Raw genomic sequence first — 15,224 nt, forward strand, 5'->3', positions numbered from 1 at the left:
GAAGGCTTGTATTGCTTATTCTGGCTTCTCTTTTCCCATCCTGCAGCTCATTTGGAATTGCTACCAGTGACTAACCCTTTATAAGCATTAAATGTTGAAATAAAAGCTATTGCATGCTGATTAGCACTTCCCTTGATGAAGTATACAAGTGTCATGTAAAACAAAGTGGGCCCTGCACATGATGGATTGGAATGGGTTTTCCACTGGGGTATCTTTGAGCCAAGACCACAAGGCTTTGGCTCCCTGTTGCTCATGGAACCTTCTAATTGACTGTTTCATAACACCAGCCAATTATTGCTCTCAAGATCAGTTCTTGAGGTAGAACTGAGAAAGGCTCATGCATTTCTAATGCTGAAATGTATTTGAATTCTATCATGCTATGGAATTCTACCCATTGAATTTATTTGGAAGTCTCATAAGCTATTTAATGGGAGATTATATTTGAAGTTTTATTATTATAACATGAAAATCTAAATAATTTATATTTAAAATGTTATAATTTATTTATATTTTTTGAAAGTCATTAGAATACAAGATTTATAAAATGAGTATTTTCTCAGATTTAGAATGCTTAAGTGCCTGAAGTGAATTATATATATATAAAAATCTGTTGACATTATACTGATTTTAATATTAGTTAGTGAAAAACTTTATATTAGGGAAGTTCACATAGGTATCAAAATGCTTCTTTCAGTTATCTTCATATCTTGCATGATAAAATGTTCAATTCTCCATAGTTTGAAGAAAAAAATAGATAAATGAGCTTACATTGGACAAAGATATTAGAAATAAACACAAATTTTTAATCTATTCTAATTTGTGAAAGGTTTGTTCCACTGGCCCATGTCATCCTGAATTTGAAAAAAAGTGAACTTGAAATTTTTCTGTCTTTTTTGTGGCTTAATCAGTAGGAATTTCATTCAGCAAACATTTGTAAAATAAAAAAAAATATCAATAGAAACAATATTAAATGATAAATTATAATGGCAAATCTAGTTAATTTCTTCTAATGGCTAACTGAATCAGAAGTTTATTGGAATAGCAACAAGAAATTTTATAGAATGTTTTAAAAATCAGGTAAGTAGTAACGTTCATTGTTTATATAAATCTATGCATTAATAAAATATGATTGTCTAAATTGCTGAAATAAAGATTGTCTATATTTCAGTATTCAAAGTATTCTGGTGATTAGTTTTTTATGTTTGCACACAAAAAGAAAGATATATTTAAATTGTCATTATCTGTGTTCATTCACTGGCTAATTTTTTTTTTTTAATATGAAAGATACTCAAGGAATACAATGATGCTTAAGCCAGTGGCTTACATAAAGGAAAGTCTAGAAAAACTTGTAAATGTTTAAGCTCTGGTTCTCAGTTGCAAGCAGCTTTAAAAATTTGTCTTTTTTTTTTTTAGAAAACTTTTGTTTATTGTAGAAAATTTAAATAACAAATGTTGACAAATGAAGAAAAATTACCAAAAAAACTCTTTCACTGCTTTCAACATTATGATATATAGATTTTTATTCTTTTTAGATGTTTCTGTCTCTAGACATTCTTTGTTATAGCTTAAAGCTTACTTCCTTAGAGAGTCTTTCCTTGTCTAATATGGTCTTCCCTGTTATAGTACCTTGATTCTGCTTCATAATTTATAATTTCCTTTGTACACTTCTTTACTTTTCATCTCTCACACTATAAATTTAAACTCCACAAGAGTTGGGAACATGTCTTTCCTGTTCATTAGTCTATTCCCGTGATCATCCATAGTCATTCACATAATTTTGTGCTCAGTTATTTCTTCCAAATAAATGATCAAATTTATTTTAAGTGGCATAAAAATGAAAGCCAACAATAGAAACAACCAAGTTTCAGGCTGATATTTTGGTTGATACTGTATTAGAATTCTGGAGTCACGGGAATGGGGGATAGATATTTCCATAATATTGATTTTTTCCATGCATAAATGTCTTTTTATTTTCTCTCTCTCTTTCTCTCTCTTTTCCTCTCTCTCTTTCTTTATGTATTCCTCCCATAAAGTTAATTTTCTTCACCTAAGTCCCAAACATTTCTATTTAAATGTTTCATGGCTCTTGTTGCTACTTTTATTGAAACTATTTCTCACTATATTATAACATTTTTTCTATAAATTAGAAATAAATATTCACTTCTATAAAATTTTGGTGTTGGTCACTAATCTCTTTAACTAATTCTGAAAGTTTTTCAACTGATTCTTTTGAGTTTTCCAGGCAGAAGATAATACAATATGCAAATAATGATACCATTTATCATCTCCTTTCAGATATTTGTGTGATATTTTTCCTGCCTCTCCATTGACTAGCACCTTTGGAGGAATTTTAAATAAGAGCAATAGTAATGAGAGTTCCTGTTTTTTTCAGACTTTATTGGCATCCTCTCTAGTATTCCATTGTTAAGGAAGATGGTTCTGTTGTCTTTAGAGAGATATTATTTATCATATTCAGGAAATTTTCTTGTTTTTTTTTGTTTACTAATAGTTTTTGTAAGGAAATGATAGTACATTTTATCAAATGCTTTTTCTTATCGTATGTGCAGGTGATCTTCTGGTTTTTCTTTTAACTTGGTAAAATTTTTAAAAAGTAGATCATTGAACTGTACTATCTTTTTATTCCTGGAATACATCTTCCTCTCATTATAAGAATTAAAAATTATTTTACTGCATTCTATTGGCTGGTATTTTATTTATGCTTCTTTGTATCCATTTCCATAAGGCAAAATGTCATGGGGTGTCTCTATCATGGTGGCTGTGAGTGTCAGGGTGGATTGGAGCAATGTGAAACAGTGGATGGCTTCTGGTTTGAGAAGGCAAAAGCCTCCTGGAGACTTAGGGGTGAGTACAAACCTCCTTGACTGGTTTCCAGCATGGAAGATTTATTGAGGCACTCATAATTCTTCTGAATGTTGAGGAATGGGAAGTGAACTTGCAAATGTTTGAATGAGAGAATGTCAAAATTCTCACTTTTAAAATGTTAGTTGTCCTCTGCTCTGATATAAACTTCTCTGTTCTGCTCAAATCTTTAGTTAAATTCTGTCACACACAATGAGCTTAGGTACTGCTCATTTAGGCTAATTTATTTTAGCCTAAATCAAACTTATGGTAACTTCATCAATACATCAATAGACCCATATTAACAAAATAAATAATACAACAAGGATTTAAAAATCTTGAGGAATTTTGCCTGAAAGTGGTAAGTATAAACATAATTGGATTCAGGTCTTTACTGTGCCGCTTATTAATTTTGAGACTTTGGGCAAATAAGTTAACCTCTTTGTGCCTCGGTTTACTTATTGTAAAACAGAACTATCAGTGCCTACTTATGGGTGTGCTCTGAGGTTCAAATGAGATAAAATATATACTCATGACAGTTAACTTGTGTTAATATATATGGACTAAATATAGTTGCTGGATTTTTTTTTGTGTTTTTTGAGTATGTCAATAGGAAGTAAAATGAGACTGGGGTGGGAAAAAAGTAAAATGTGAAGTCCAAAGTTATAAAGCCAAGTATTTAATTAAAAACAAATTGTGAGAAGAGAATAGCTCTAAGATTCACATTCAACTTATTTACAAATAATTACATTTAAATTACCAGTCAAATTTTCCAGTTAAAAAGTGTCATGTATACATTATTGTATGTTGAACACATTAATTTGGCATTTGAGAATTTTTTTGTTGCTCTTTATTTTTTAAAGTTAAAGGAAGTGAGGGACACTAATGATACAGATGCAGTCAGCAATTCAAATTTTCAATTCCCACAACTGTCCCCAGCTGACATGTTAATGCCAGAGGTACACATGCTAAGTTACTCTTCTTTCCTTCAAAATTGCTCTTTCTGAGGTGGCAAGTGGGTTATTTTCCCATAAGTCTTCAATACAAGCAAAGGGTTTTAAGATTTCTATTTTTAATTTTTTAACTTAAAGTATTATCATAAAACTAGGTCACTATATATTAAGTTGTATGATTTAATTTACATTTTATTATATCATTGACACAAATTGTTAGACTTTTTGCAGAATATTAACTGCTAAATGTGTGACCATCAACCAGTGCTAATGTTTTTCTAAAAATAATCTCTAAAATTATAAGTTCAGCAAACAATATGATCATATTCATTCTTCAGTATATTAATGACCCTAAATAGTCATGACTGACATCACAACCATATACTAATATGTTTTATTTTGAGAACAGACACACAGGGTCTCAGAAAAAGGAGGTTTCATAACAGCCAGTTGGACAACTAGGTTTAAAAACTTCAAATTAATAAAATGCCACTTTACTAAAGTTGAACCCATTCAGAAAGTTCCAGAAGTAAAAACAATAGCTAATTACCCACATGTTTATAATAACCTAAATCAGTGTATTTTTATATTTAATTTGTAACTTTTTTTTGTGGAAGGCTTTATGGTTTTCAATATTTATTTTGCTTGAGGTACTTTGACACCCAAGAGGTTTCATGTATAGAAAAATGAACTGACTGTTTTCAAGAGATATACACATTGATTATACACTGTGGGTTTAATAAGATGAAAGACTCTGCTAAATTCTCTTTTAAGAGCAGTTTTCTCATTTGTTCCTGTTCCTTAATTACATATATTTGCAAAATCAAGCCCAAGAAACACCCTGCATCCATTACCTCTCCATCTATTAAAATCATTCTTATAAATGAAATAACCCAAATTATTGTTTTCTCATTCTTCCCTGTATTTAATTTTGTTTAATATTTTTATGCCCTGGGACTCTCGACCTTTCTCTGGCCACTTTTCACTCTCAAAGCTTTGGCACTGAAGCTTCACAGAAACCTGAATACAAAGGTTCTTCTATTATTTACTCATCAAAGTTTCAACCCAAAGTTAACGATCAGTGGATTTCAAACACAAATATAGAAAAGAAATAGATCTGATGCTTTTATTATTACCATAAAAAAAGCAGAAAACTAAAAAAGCTTTTGCAACAGATACAAGCCAGACTTAATTAAATATTAAGTTCTTTATCTCTCTATACTGCCTACTAATTGCTCTCTTTTGGTAATATCCCTTATAATTTTTGCTTCTTCCAGTGAGGGTCTCTTTTTCAAAAGTTATTTTTTCCTTATTAATTGCCCTTCCTTCTCATCACATGGCTTGGATTCTCTAGCTGCTTCTCCCCACCTCCCCATCTCTAATACCTGCCAGTGTCTTTCTACACCACAGAGTAATGAGCTTGGATAATTTATAAATGGCGACTTAGAAAAAAAGACAGAAAATGTAATTCTTTCATATGATGACTTATTTTAGTATAATATCCTGTCCAGCCCCACATTTTACCTACCTGGCTTATTCCCATTTGTAATTCACATGTTTTGTTTACCTAATTTCACCGCTTTAGGATATATTAATCATGTGTTTTAATAAAGAATATTTCCTTTTAGGATGTACCTGCCCAATTGTGTACAAGTATGCAGCATTCGATGGTTCATCAGTGTTCTGATTCACTGATGTGCTAAAATTTAAATTCACGTGGAATATTCCTAAGTAAGCAGCTCCAAAATGTTGATTTTGATTTGGTCTTTCTGCCCAATTTAACTGAAAAAACAGAGGACAGAATGGTAAATTCTTCTGAATCCGTCAGCAGTGGTTTGGATGGTAGGGTCTCAGTTTCACTTACATTGTCCTGTTGATGGATGAGCATATATTATACATGGGTTATGTGCCAAATTATGTCTTTTGATTCTGATTCCAAGGAAAACAGTAGGAGTCTTGAACTATGAATGTCCTGAAGGGGTTCTTATTACTGGCCTTTTGATAGAAGTAAAGGGAGACTCATAGTTGAACTTCAAAGTGTCAAAATCAACTTCACATGCCGTGCTCTCAACTGAGGAGTCGCAGAGGGAAAAGATAAAGTTAGCACATGATTCAATGGGGTTTGACAGTTTCTCTGTGTCTTATTAGCTAAAAGGCTTCTTTCGCTTTCTTGTAGGTATTGAGATGTCTGGGCAGTCAGGTCTGAGGCCAGCACCAAAGAGTCTCAGGAGCCTTCACGGTCATGGGAAAAGCAGGTAAGCATTTCTGAGCAGCCAAGCAACACAAGAAGAACGGATCGAGGGGCTGGCATAGAGGCTGAGGAAGCTCTCAGGCAACAGGGACCTTACAACTGGATGCCATGTAGGGGTGTCAATAGCAGCAGCAGATGCAGGAAGACATGGAAAGACCAATGCCCAAGGCCAGAGGAACATGTCCACATGGATCATGGAGGGCAATGGTGAGCATTGGAGGCATCTTCTGCTCAGTTGATAGTAGGACAGTGTATAAACCACCTCAGGAGCCCAGATCACATGCAGGGCAAAGAAAAGTAGAGGTGTGAGGTGGGGCATCCTGAATTGACAGAGTAGATACCCCAGAGTTTTCAATCAGAGTTGAATTAATAAAAATACAGTATTTCATTACCAAAGCATAGTGGAGTCCCATAAGCGAAGTTTAATTAGAGAGAAATAAGTAAATTTACATCTTTGTACACCTGCATGTGTGACAATGTACAATTGTCAGTATTATGCTTCATAAGGTGCTATACCATGTGGAAGGCAGAAGGAAATACAAAACTGCTTTTTACCTATTCCATAGTAAGTGGCAGAGATGAGAACTTTTTTTTGTTAATCTAAGTGTATACCGATCTGTGAGGCTATAATGATAAACGACTTTTTGTTCTTTGATTATTTTTTAATATAAGATTTGTAGCACAATCCCTCTTCTGATTGAGTTTCATTCCACCTCCTATTAGCTAGATTAGAATGAAAGTAAATAAAGTTAGGTATCAAATAAATAAGTTAACTCTGCATTTTTAAATACCTTCTATGATGGTGTAATTCTCACTCTCATTGGTGATACTGACATGAAGGTCAGATTTACTGAGAGGTGACATCAGTCTTTGAAGCATCACCGCCATGTGTAAGACCTTTGTCCACTAATGAGTGTTCTTTCATGAGACTGGCTTAGGGAAGCCTTGCCTGTGAATGGACTGTCAATCAACTCACAGCTGCACTGAGGCCTTCAGATGCTGTATCCATAGTGACGTGCCAGAAATGGTGAGTCAAATTAATCCATTTGTGTGGAATTCTCAGTGAGAGTCCACTTTCATCTTTCAGACACAACTGTTAGAAAGTCTGATGGTAATGTAAAATACTGAGAAAAGCAAAATAGTTATAGGCTATCCACAGGAACTTCCCCATGTAAACAATGGGGCATCTTTTCCTTTTTATCCACTAAAGATGACAGACAAGAGTTGGGGATTTGATATTGCCACCATAATGGTCTTTTAATTAAAAGTTATATTAATTTAGTGCTCATTTGTAGTCATCTTCACCTACTCTCACCAATACCAATATCTAATAAGGCTTGGAAAAAGTACAATGATTTATGCAGTGGTATAAAATTTTAAAAAAATCTTTTATCTTGCTGTTTAATTCTAACAATATTCATACAATAAATAGTGTGAGGACCACTTCCATCAGATCGGAATTCACTGTCAACTTACTCTCTTATAAGCACAAATGATGCTAAATCTTTGTCTTTTAGAAAGGTTAAAAAACAAACAAACAAAAAATCCCTGTGTGCATTCTTTGTCTTGTTAGAGCCTTATTTTAGTCCTGCATCTAGACAAGTCTGCTCTTCAATGACCGTATCTTGAAAAAGAATATTATTTTGTCTAGTGTTAGGCTGAGTTTACTTAAATCCAAATAACAAATTGTACTGTCAAAATTATTTGGTGAACTATTGAAGCCAGATAACTTTTCACAAAACAAACATGAAGGGCAGATGCTGCCTTTAAATTGGGAATTCACATTTGTTACTCCGTGATACTCAAATGAAAGCCAAAAGCAGTGTGTTTTGTATTTTCTGTTACTCCTATCTTGAGTACCCGAGTTGTATTTTTACATATAGATATAAAATAAATTATTTGTTTCATTCAAGTCTCAGCTGTTTCAAGTTATAGAACACTTTGACAATCTAATGAAAGTTTAGACCCCTTGTTAAAGGTACATATATATCCTGAAAAAATTTGTACGCACTTCCAGGTGATTTATGAATCTCATGTTAAGAAAATGTAGGTCAAATGAGGGTTTAAATTTCCCCTTCAGTGTTCTGTGGAGACATCCAGTTTGTGTTCCAAAATTTAAAGAGCTTGGACATCGTCATTCCCATACTTACAACAACAACAAAGAAATGTTGAACAAATTGAAAAGCAATGGCTTTTCTTGGTTCCCATAGAGAACTGAGAGTGCAGTGCAAAATGACAACCTGCGAAGGGAAGAGACATGCAAATCCAGTGAGACACAGCTGAGATTTACTTACCTCAAGCTGAAGCCGCTACAGCCATAAATTGGTAGGAACTCTTAAAGGTAATTCCGATGAATGCCGGAGGACCAGTTTCATAGTGAGAAACACCAGGGGCCTGTAGTCTTAGGGGGTCCCCAGAATTTCCCAGGCTTTACTTCCAGAAACTCTACCAGGTTCTCATGGGGAGGATCTGAAAACAATCCCCTCATGGTTTGGGGAGGATGAGGGAAGAGTAATTATTGTGAAATACTCTCTCCCCTTCCCAGCATTCCCCATAACAAAAGCCTACTTTTCAGGGGAAAAGACTTTACCAGAGCCTTATCCCAGCTGGGGTTCTAGCCCCGCTCTAGTGTTCTTGTCTCACTTAAGGAGGAGAAAGCTATATTACTAGAAAAACTTTTGTGGAGATCATAGCCCAGAGATACAGGTCCCCTGAAAGCCTGAGATTTAAGCATGAAATTATAGAATGTTTCCTCTCCCACACACCTACCCACCACACCAACTGGGCTCTGGTATAACAGTGAATTACAGTTAAAAGAGCTGAAGATGTAACTGCTGTCTGTGGAGGCATTCTTAGGGAAGCCCAAAGTCACAAGATGAGACAGAAACTAGGACACTAACTGCAGCCTTCAGCACTATGACTATAGCAAACATTAAACAGCTCAATTCCTAGCCAGATGAACAGAAATCCTCTTGCTAAATGCCTATTTACCTCATTTCCTATTACCCAATACAAATTTATGGCTTTCAAAAAAAAAAAAAAAAAAAATTAAAAGCCATGTTAAATGGCAAGGGAAAACATAGTCTGAAGAAGCAAAGCAGATATTAATGTGCCACATCTGAACTACCCTCAGATGTGGCACAAATGTTTTAATTATCAGGGAAGAAATCTTAAATAACTATGACTAATATGTTAAGAGCTTTAGTAGAAAAGAGTATACAATAGGCAAGAATAGCTAGATAATGTAATAAAAGATGGAATCTCTAAGGGAGAAGCAAAAGGAAATGCTAGAAATAAAAACATTACTCAGAACTGAATATCTGTGATGGTATCAGCAGTATACAGGACACAGCCAAGGAAAGAATCAATGAAATTGAAGATGGATCAGTAGAAACCTCCCAAACTGAAATGCAAAGAGAAAGATGAAGGGAAACACCAACACACACACACAGATCAGAACATCCAAGAACTGTGCCAAGATTTTAAAAGATATAATATAGGCATAATTTGAATATCAGAGGAGGAACAAGGGGGTGAAGAAATATTTGAAGCAATCATGGTCAAGAACTTTTCAAAATTAATTACAGTCATCAAACTATGGAATCAGGATGCTCAGAGAACTCCAGGAAGTTAAAGACCAAAAAGCCTACACCAGGGCATATCATATTCCTATTGCACAAAACCAAAGACAAAGGGAAAATCTTGAGAGAAGCCAGAGGGAAACAAACATCTACCTATAAAGGAACAAGCATAAAAACCAGTTTAGGTTCTGTTGACTTTCTCTATTATTTTTCTGTTTTCAATTTTATTGATTTCCACTGTATGCTTCAGGCTTAATTTTTCTTTTTCTAATTTCCTAAGGTAGAAGCTTAAAACCATGCAAGCGAAATGAGAGTAAATATTAAAGTGTTGATTTTAAGTATTGAAAGAAAAACCTACCAACCTAAAATTCAATATCCAGTGAAATTATCCTTCAAAAGTGAACAAGAATAAAGACTCCCAGTCAAGCAAAAACTGAAGGAAATTAAATTGCATATATTAGAAAAGAAGAAAGATTGAAAATCAAAAACCTAAGCTTCTACCTTAGGAAATTAGAGAAAGAAAATTAAGCCTAAAGCATACAGTGGAAATCAGTAAAATAGAAAACAGGAAAATAATAGAGAAAGTCAACAGAACCAAAACTGGTTTTTGAAAAGATCAATCAAATTGATAAAATCTCTAGCCTGGCTATCGAATATTAAAATAAAGAGATAATACACAAATTTCCAATATCAGAAATGAAAGATATCCAGGAGAAAACTAAGCCTCATATAGAATTTACACCTTTCACAAAAATTAGCTTAAAATGTATTATACCACCTAAAGGTAAATTGAAAATTTTTAATACTTCTACAACAAAACACTGGAAAAAACTGACGTGACCTTCAGCTTGGTGATGATTTTTAGATACAATGCCAAAAGCATGATCCATGTAAGAAAAAGGTGATATATTGAATTTTATTAAAATTAAAAACTTCTGTTCTGCAAAAAAAAAAAAAAAAAAAAAAAAAAAGTTAAGAGAATGAAAAGACAAGCCAGAAACTAGGAGAAATATTTGTAAAACACATATCTCATAAAGTACTTGCATCCAAAATATACAAAGAACTCTTAAAACTCAACAATAAGAAAACAAAGCCAAAATTTTTAAAAATTGGCAAAAGATCTGAACAGAAACCTCACCAAAGAAAATAAATGGATGAAAAATAAGCATATGCAAAGATGATAAATATCATTTATCATTAGAGAATTTCAAATTAAAACAATGAGATTCTACTACACACCTATCAGAATGGCTAAATATAAAAAAAAAACTCACAATACTACATGCTGGCAAGGATGTGAAAGAACAGGAACTCTCATTCCTGGGAAGGAATGCAAAATAGTGCAGCCACTTTGGAAGAAACTTTAGCAATTTCCAAAAGATCCAGCAATTGCACTTCTCAGTGTTTTTCCAACTGATTCGAAAACTTACGTCTTCTATAGTTTAATGGATATACATATATTGTGGTGAATCCATAGAATCCCATATTATTCAGGGCTTAAAAGAAATGAGCTATGGAGTCACAAAACACATTGATGAACCTTAAATGCATATTGTTTTGTGAAAGAAACCAGTTTGAAAAGACCACATATTGTGTGATTCCAGTGCTATGACATTCTGCAAAATGCAAAACTATTGAGATGGTGAAAAGATCAGAGTTGCCAAAGATTTGTTTGTCAGGGATGGGGTGGGGTGGGGATAGGGAATAGTGTTGAATAGGTGAATGAATTGCTGGAGATGTTTTGGAGTGGTGAATAATTTTATTCTGTTTGATAGTTGTGGCTACAAGGCAGCATGCATTTGACAAAACCAATAGCTACAAACTTCAAAAACACATAGCTCAAAACTACACTACATAGAGTGAACCTTAATATATGCAAACTTTTAAAAAATCACTTGGGATGTTGATGAATCTCAGGATGAGACATAGAATGTGACAAAACAATTCTGTCTTCCAAAAATATGAAACAACCTTGCTGAAGGGGTTGGGTGAGAAAGATGCTGACATAAGTAACTTTGGAAATGAGTGGAGTCCGTAAGACTAAAGGTAAAAGTAACAGCACATAAGCACTGTACTCTCTTAGATAAAGTTGTTTTTCAGGAGGGTGAAGGTTAACATTTCTAAAATAGCTATATATGTATACTGGAATTGAACAATTTGGTAAATGAATAGAGGATGGTGTGAGCCGTATTTCTCATTTTTGAGTGGAAAGTTACAGATAAGCAAGGGGAAGAGGCCAGAATGATCCATGTGGTAATGGATTAGCATTGTAGACTTCAGTAAGAACTCATTTATAGCTTAATACAAATATAGAAGTTTACGTCTAGAAATATTTATAAATATGTGCAAATACATGGGTTAGTGTACGCACATATGTTTCTTTGCTCTGCCAGCTGACAGGACCTAGAAGCCATGCACTTGAACAGCAACAGGCACACCCAGTGCCCAGATCCTTGGTTTCTAATACCATCCTATGATAAAATGAAGCAGAGCATCTTGGACAAATGGCTTATTCTAGAAATATGGCAAGAAATAAGCAAAATGAGCCTGGAACATCTTGTAGTGTCAGAAAATAAGGATGTGCTAAAAAAATATACATAAAACCCCGCGATGATATGGGTATGATAAATGACCATGGGAGCCAAATGAAGGAGCTCCCAATGGCTACATCTGGAGCAATATAACCAACAAAATAAGTCAGTATTGAATTATAACCCAATTAAATAGCCATGAGTCCATTCTGCTTTAACTAAATGATTGTATAAATAAATAAATGGGGGATAATAGAAAAACCTCTTGTGCAGAAGACTTCTTAATGGGTGGAGTATAACTTCCATTCTTTAAGTGTGAGCTGAACATAATGACTTCCTGCCAAAGAATACAGTAATCTTCCAGAGAACAGAAAAAAAGAAGTAACTTTACAGAGGAGAACCCTGACAGAAATGACCTCAGCCAGATGATCAAGGTTAACATAGTGATGGGTCATGTTGATAGTATGGCTCTTTGATATGATGGAAAATGACACCCTGCCTTTTGTGTCTCTCTCCCCCAAACCCATAATACGAGTGCAGTCATGAGCAAGCCATTATTAAATCCCAATTGAGAGACATTCTGCAAAATTCCTGACCAGTACTCCTCGAAACTCTCAATGTCAACAAAAACAAGGAAAGGCAGAGAAGTCTAAGGCCTGAGGAGTCTAAGGAGAAATGGTGACTAAATATTTGGTATCCTGGATGGAATCCCTTAAAAGAAAAAGGACATTAGGTAAAAACTAAGGAAAGCTAAATAATGCATGGATTTTAATAAAAAAATTATGGTAAAATGATTCTATATATGAAATTATTGCTTTTTTGAAGTTCTAGATAAATCTTTCATTTCCTAGGAAGTTCAAAAAGATTAGATATGGGAGTTTTGCATATTCATGCTTGGCTATTCATAAATATTATTGCATTATGTTCTTTGTATTTGTCAAAACAAGATATTCCTTATATTGAACACCTAACAAATTCCCCAAACTATACAAGTCCGAGGGGATATAAACATAGACAAAAATAAGAATAATTCTGTTCTAATGGATTTTAAAGTCTAGGGACTGAATTATCATGTAGGAGCTAGGTTTGGTTTCCAGATATTATTAGAAAACATGTGAACTATAATTTTTTAGTGATATTTGCTTAAAGATATTAGAACACAAAAATATTTTGGTACCTCTTATCCTAAAACAAAACAAAACAAAAATTAATTCTCTAGACCTCAAAATCTCCCTCCAACCACTGCCTCTTTTATTTATTCCCACATATTCATATTTGTAGGGAATTATCTGAGGATGTTCAAATTCTTTATCATCAATTCACCCTCCAAATCTCTCCAACCTTGCTTCTGAACCCATCACTCAACTGAAATTGCCAAAAACTGGCAAAAATAACTCCTATGTTGTCAAATCTGAAGTTCGTTTGTTTGTTCTCAAATTATTCATCTTTTTAAATAATAACATATTTGATCACTCTCTTCCTTTTTAAAATACTCCACTGTACCTCACTGGCTACTTCTCAGTCTCCTTTGTTAGCAGCTTTTCTACGTACTATTTAACTTGTTTAGTTACACAGAATTTAATCCACGGATTTTCTTCTTCTGTTCTTTCCTCCCTAGGTCATTTTATTTACTCCATGATTTGCATTTCATCTACATACTGTTGATTTATAAGTCTAGTCAAAACCCCCTCCTTTGGGCACCAGACTGGCATGTTTGTCTACCTACTTTATCTTCCCTTTGGATATTTCACAAACATCATAGACTTAACTCATCTCAAACAGAACTTTTGCTTTTCACACCAGTCTTCTCCACTTCCAGTAAATTGCATCATGTTTACCAGTTTTCCATCTAAAACCAAGGAGCCATCCTTCATGTAGCCCTTTCTCTTCCCCCTGACATCTGGTCTATTGTTAAATCCTGTTATTTCTACCTCTAAAATATATTTCAACCTGTTTACCTCTCTCTGCCTCTGTTATCATCACCTTTGGCCAAACAACCATCATTTCCTCTGGAAATGTTTTTTAGCAAGTCTCTGTGTGAACCATTTTAAGACATCTATAAGCTCTAGGCATGCTTAATTTAAAAACCATAGCTCTCTTCATAGCAAACATGTTAAAATATTTGCATAGCTCACATTAAAAATAATATTTTTGCTGTGAGAATATTTTTTATTTATTAATGAAATTATGTGGTGATACAATTTCATTTAATATGTAACCAACCAATATTTCTGAGGAAATGCATGCTTACTTATCAGAAATTATCATAAACATAGGATTTCTTATTAGTGAGAAGAATCTAATCCTAATTGGTTTTTGACTTTAGTGACATATATGAATTACACATTTAAGAATAAATTATTCAAGTATATTATTTTATAGACATTCAATTAAACATTTGTTTCTTTCTCAACAATTTATGAGAGTAGTACTATTTTTCAGATAAGGAAACTGAAACACATAACTCTCCAAAGGTAGCACAGCTAAGAAGTTCTCAGACCCAGAATTTGAAACCTGGGAATCTGGTTCCAGAAATTTGCTGTTAGTCATTACTCTTTTATGAATACTCTAGGAATATTACCCTCTTAGATTGTGGATAAATCTTGTGGTACAGATCCCTTATGAATCTATGTTTGCTAATTAGGTGATTCTGATCTAGAATATTAAATGGAAATCCAGAGAACTTTGCCAATGTACAAAATATATTGGCTGCATGATATTTCATACAACTTTTAGATAGATAAGATAATCAGTAGTGTTGTAAATTAGCAGCTCTCCTATTTTTAGAGGACATTTAAGAATTACTATACTTTTCAAAAATAGATTTTAAATTCTGAATCAACATAATCTGGGTACCAGACTTGTTATTTAAAACTCAAAAGACTTGAAAGGGTGATCCATGATTACTGCTTTTGTTTTCTCCCACTGTTGTTGGTAGGCAACACAGTATTTCAGATGATAAGACGCCTGAACATAAATCAGTCATCAGTACTGTTGGCAACTTTTAGTGAAATGTGTTCTTTCCTTCTTCTTTAGTAACACATGATTC

Source organism: Choloepus didactylus, chromosome 3 (genome assembly GCF_015220235.1).
Source record: "Choloepus didactylus isolate mChoDid1 chromosome 3, mChoDid1.pri, whole genome shotgun sequence".
Lineage (NCBI taxonomy): Eukaryota > Metazoa > Chordata > Mammalia > Pilosa > Megalonychidae > Choloepus > Choloepus didactylus.